Here is a 5,684-nt window from a genome sequence, read left to right on the forward strand (position 1 = left end):
AAAGAAAGAAAGAAAGAAAGAAAGAAAGAAAGAAAGAAAGAAAGAAAAAAGAAAAGAAAAGAAAAGAAAGAAAGAAAGAAGAAGCAGACAAGACAGTCCCTACCCTGAAGGGCCTTACATTCTATAAAAGGGAACTTGAAAGCAAGGGGTCCTGAGAAGAAGGTGGTGTCTGGAGAGAGTAAGATGATGGTGAGGTGAAGCATAGTTATAGTCCTTTACAAAATGGTTTTCACAGAGAGGAAGTCACACTGGGGAGAGAAGGACCCAAAGTAAAGAGTGTGGCAATGTAGCCTAGAAAGGAAATGAAGTCTGATTTGGACACACTGAATTTAAGTCTCTGGAGCATCAAGGTGAATACATATTGCAGGCAGAACACAGGTAATTATAATGAATAATCTTTTACTATACTCCTATTTTAAGATATAGATATAAATATATATACACACATATGCATGCACATACACATATGTAAATATATACTTATATTCTTATGCAACTGAATCTTTGAAATATTTTGATGATATTACTATAATATCAAAAAAGTTTAATTTGAATTCATTCATTTTAGTTTTCTTATATTTTCCCCTCTGCAAGACATATATATGTCTACACACACACACAGCACATAGGTAATGTCCATCCATCCATCCTAAATATCATTTATCAGATAAAGATAAAAGAGATATTTTTCCATTCAGAATTTTAAATTTAAAGTATCTGCAAAACATTAACATTCAAAATGAGAATGGTTTATTCTCAATGCATTTATCATCTCTACCACTGCAAAGCTACTTTGGGAACATGCACACACACATATATTCTTTCTCTCTCTCTCTTTCTTTATAAATGTATATATACATGTGTGTGTTTTCAATGTGTGTGTATATATACACAAACTTCTTATTTCATTCTTGGTTTTCATTATCGTATGCAATTATGAACTCATTATGGCAACAAAAAAGCACATAGTTACTGATCTTAATATTTAGACTTATTTTGTGTAATATTTCATTGTGTTTTTTTATTTGTTCTGAAGAATAATAATTTCTCTTTCTTCATCATGTTTACAATCATCAGATGTTTCTCCACTTTCTATGAGCCTTACCCCCCACAGGCTTTGCTGAGACAAGTTTGACTTGTTAATCTATCCTCATAAATCAACCACTCTGAGCCCCATAATCATCCTTGTGATGTTTCTCTGAACTTCTTCCAGTTTTTTTTCTTCCATACTTCTAATAATGATGTTCTTAGAAACAATCAGAGTATTCCAGGTGTGCACTTAGCAGATAGCTGTGCCCAGGACTGATCATTTTCTTTTTTTTATGTTATGATGCTTTTGCAAAACCTATAGCAATGCTAGAGTAGCTCAGAATCAAGGGGAGAATGTTAGAAATGTGGGCAAAGGAAAAGTTTCTAAATTTAGGAAATATTGTATAATGATGTCCATCTGCTCTGAATATCTTGATGAATTCCATTCTGTTTGGTACACAAAGGATATATTTAGTAACTGCTGTATGTGTAAATCACCATGCTAGGTGCTGGAGGTCTGAAGGGGGTGGAAAGGTGGGTGGGATACAGTCCTTTTCTTCAAGGAGATTCTACCGGAATCACATAAACTTTTGATAACTGTATAATTAATCATTCTGTTAAAAAGAATTATGAAATGTCTAATAAGCGCCAAGCACTGTGCTAGTTACTGGGCTTCCAAAATAAAGATCAAATAGTCTCTGATCTTAAGGAATTTATTTACATTATAATTCCATTATAATGGGAAATTATATATACATATATAAGATATATGCAAAGTAGATTTGTTAACCTTAAAGGTGAAGCCACTAGCATTTAGGGAGACAAGGTTACTACCGAAAGTAGCACTTGCCCTTTAGTCTTTTTTTTTTTAATAGCTTTTTATTTATTTTTGATAGTTTCCATTTGTATAGAAAATATTTAACATTAATTATTTTTTAAAGCGATGGGGTTAAGTAACTTGCTCAAGGTTACACGGCCAGTTATTTCTGGGTGTGGTGCTGAGTATCTGAGCCTGGATTTGATCCAGGTCATCCTGACACTGGAGCCGGTGCTCTTACTCGCTGAGCCACCTGGCCACCCCTAAGCAATTGGGGTTAAATAACTTGCTCAAGGTTACACAGCCAGGTATTTCTGGGTGGGTGCTAAGTGTCTGAGCCCGGGATTTGATCTCCAGGTCATCCCAACACTGGAGCTGGTGCTCTTACTCGCTGTGCTACCTGGCCGCCCCTAACATAAATTTTTTTTAGAATTCTAAATTACAATTTTTTTTCTCTTCCTCCTGCCCTCTCTTCTTCAGAAGGTAAAAAATTTTATATTGATTACATATGTGAGGTCATACAAAAATATTTCCATATTAGCTATATTGAAAAAGAAAACAGACAAAAATGAAACAAGATAAATAAAGTTTTAAAAAATGCTTCAATATGCATTCAGGGTTTATCAGTTCTCTCTCTGGAGAAGGATAACATTTTTCATCCTGGGACCTTAGGAACGGTGTTGGACAATAGTCTTCTATTGGTCAGAGTACTTAAGTCATTCACAGTTGACCATCCTTCTGTTGTTGTTAACTACATACAGTATTCTACTGGTTCTGCTCACTTTGCTTTGCCCAAGTTTATATATGTCTGCCTAGAATTTTCTGCAACCATCCTGCTCATCATTTGTTTTTAGCACAGAAGTATTCCATTATAATCATATGCCAAAACATGTTCAGCCATTCCCCAGTTGATGGGCATATCCTCAATTTCCAATTCTTTGCTACTACAAAATGTGTGTGCATGTGTGTATATACATACACATATGCATACACATGCAATACACATACATACAATACATATATATACGTGCATATACATATACAAAGTTATTTCCCCCTTTTTAGAATCTCTGTGAGATACAATCCTGTTAGGGGTATTGCTATGTCAAATTGTATGCACAGTTTTATAGTTCTTGGGGCACAGTTCCAAAATGTTCTACAGAATGCTCGGGCTATTTGAAAACTGCCAACAGTGCATTTGTTTCCAGATATCTCCATATCCCCTCCATTTTTTATTTTCCTTTTCTGCCATATTAGCTAATCTGATAGATGTCAGTATCTTAGAATTATTTTAATTGCATTTATCTAAACAGTAGTGATTTAGAGCATTTTCATATGATTGTTAACACCTTTGATTCCTTTTTCTGAAAACTGTTCGTATCATTGTAACATTTATCACCTGCGGAATGGCTCTTATTTTTTTTTTATAAATTTGACTCAGTTCTATAGATATTTGAAAATAAGATCTTTTTCAGAGAAATGTTGTATAAAAAATTTCCAATTTTCCTATTTTCTTCAAATTTGAGTTGAATTATTTTGTGTGTGTGTACAAAAACTTTTTAAAATTTCATACAACCAAAATTAACTTATTTACAGTGATTCTATCTCTTGTTTGATCATGAACTTTTCCTCTATCCATAAATATCACTGGTGCACTTTTCTAATTTAATAATTTTTCTAATTTACAGATGATATAATAAATTCTTGAAATTGGGTGCCTAGTCTCTTTTTTGATCATGGCTTTCAGATACTCCAGTAATTATTAAATTATCTCTTCTCACTCTGTTTTCCATGTCAGTTCTTTTCCAATGAGATAATCTCACATTTTCTTCTATTTTTTTCATTCTTTTGACTTTTTTCATTGTTTCTTGATGTCTCATGGAGTCTTTAGCTTCTATTTGTCCAATTCTAATTTTTAAGGAATTATTTTCTTCAGTGAGCTTTTTATCTCTTTTTCTATTTGTAGGGAGCCAAAACATCTGATTCAGGATTCATGTAGTTTCTTGGAGTCAGCTCCAGATTTTCCTACTGATGCGGCAGCATAAGATAACTTGCCTGATAGCCTGGGATCCAGGTCTCTGCCCTGTTCTGGGATATTAGCCAGAAAGTGTTAGCTCATTACAAGATTATTACTACATTTTAGATACTATACATCTAGTATGGGAACATCAAGGATGATAGCCTTCAAGGTCTGCCTGATGTCATCTGCCTGACATTATAGAACTGAAAAATCTTGTTGAGACTATCAATAAACGGAGTTCTATTCTGAACTGCCCACCTGGCCCAGTTCATCTTTCTCACATCTCTGCCCACACTTGATACTGGCATCAAGTGGCCCCCATCATCTATTTTTTCTTCTTCTTTTTAAGGTGTTATTTTCTTCCTTTTTGTGCCTCTTTTACTAATCTGTTAATTCTTTCCATAATTTTCTTTCTTTGCTTCTATTTCCTTGCCTGGTTTTTCCTCTACTCTTCTTATTTGATTTTGAATTTTTTTCAGCTCTTCTAAGAATTCTTGTTTATCTTGTTTGTGTCTAATTCACATTTGGCTTTTTTTTCCTTTGAGGCTTTTCTTGTTGCTGTTTTGACTTGAATTTGCTCACAATAGTAGCTTTGTAGCATTGGGTTATTTTTTTCCTTCTTGTTCACTTTTCCAGCATATTTCTTGATTTTGAACATTGTGTTAAAGTTGAGCTGTATTGCTGAAACTATGCTGTGAAAGGAAGAGAAAATTAGCCAATATGGTGAGACAATTGAGTGTTTTGAGGGGAATAATGTGTAAGAAGAGTAGAAAAATAGAAAGGATATGGCTTCCGAAGAGCCTTAAATGCCAGACATAGGAGTTTATATTTGATTCTTTGATTAATAGGAAGATATTGGATTTTAATGAATGTATCTATGAGGGGGTGATGTGGTAAACTTTTTGCTATCAAAAAATCATTTGGATTACTGTGTGGAGATTGGAGTGGAATTGGAAGAGACTTGAGTAAAGGAGACTAATAAGCAAGCCAGTATAATAGTCCAGGCAAGAAGTGGTGAAAGATTGAATAAGGGGGTAGCTTTGTGAGTGGAGAGAAGGGGATAAATGTAAGAAATGTTTTGGAGGTGGAATCAATAAAACATGGCACTGATTGGATATTTGGGATAAACAAGAATAAGGAGTTGAGGATGACACCAGTACTATGAATCTGAATGACTAGCAGAATGCACTCTTTTCTCACCTCCTCTTTGAATCCCAACATTCCTTTAAAGCTCAGCTCAAATATCATCTTATACATGATACCTTTCTTGATCCCCTTAGCTGTTAGTGTGCTCCCTTTTCCTCCAGTGCTTAATATTTAACTATCTTATCTATGTACATGCCCCCTCCCGTCAGGGACCTTTTTTTCTTTTCTTTTTTGTTTTTACTTCCCATTGTACAATGTATAGAATATAGAAGGTGTCTAATAAATGATTAATTACTTAATTGATATATCCAGGCCTATCCTTTCCTGTCCTATTCTATGCTGTCCTGTCCTATCTTATTCCATCCTATCCTTTCCTGTTCTATCCATCTTATCCTATCCAAAGACAAATAACCCCTTGGGTACTTCTTGGTCCTACAGTGACTCAAGAAAGGAATAATGAGAATCTTACTTTTTCTTAGCAGACACCCTTAGGGAATGTAGGAGCCCCCTGAATGACTGATAATGTGGATGCCAAATCAACAACTTATACTGAGCAGGTTATAAAATAATAAGAGGCTTGTGTTTGTGTGTGTGTCTGTGTGGGTGTAAGGGTTATGGGATTTAAAGATCTCCCATGCCCCATGGACGTGCTGACATAGCAGAGCAAGAGAA

This window comes from Petaurus breviceps, unplaced genomic scaffold (genome assembly GCF_028583685.1).
Source record: "Petaurus breviceps papuanus isolate PSGF00001 unplaced genomic scaffold, PetGlider_PUasm1.0 186, whole genome shotgun sequence".
Taxonomy (NCBI): domain Eukaryota; kingdom Metazoa; phylum Chordata; class Mammalia; order Diprotodontia; family Petauridae; genus Petaurus; species Petaurus breviceps.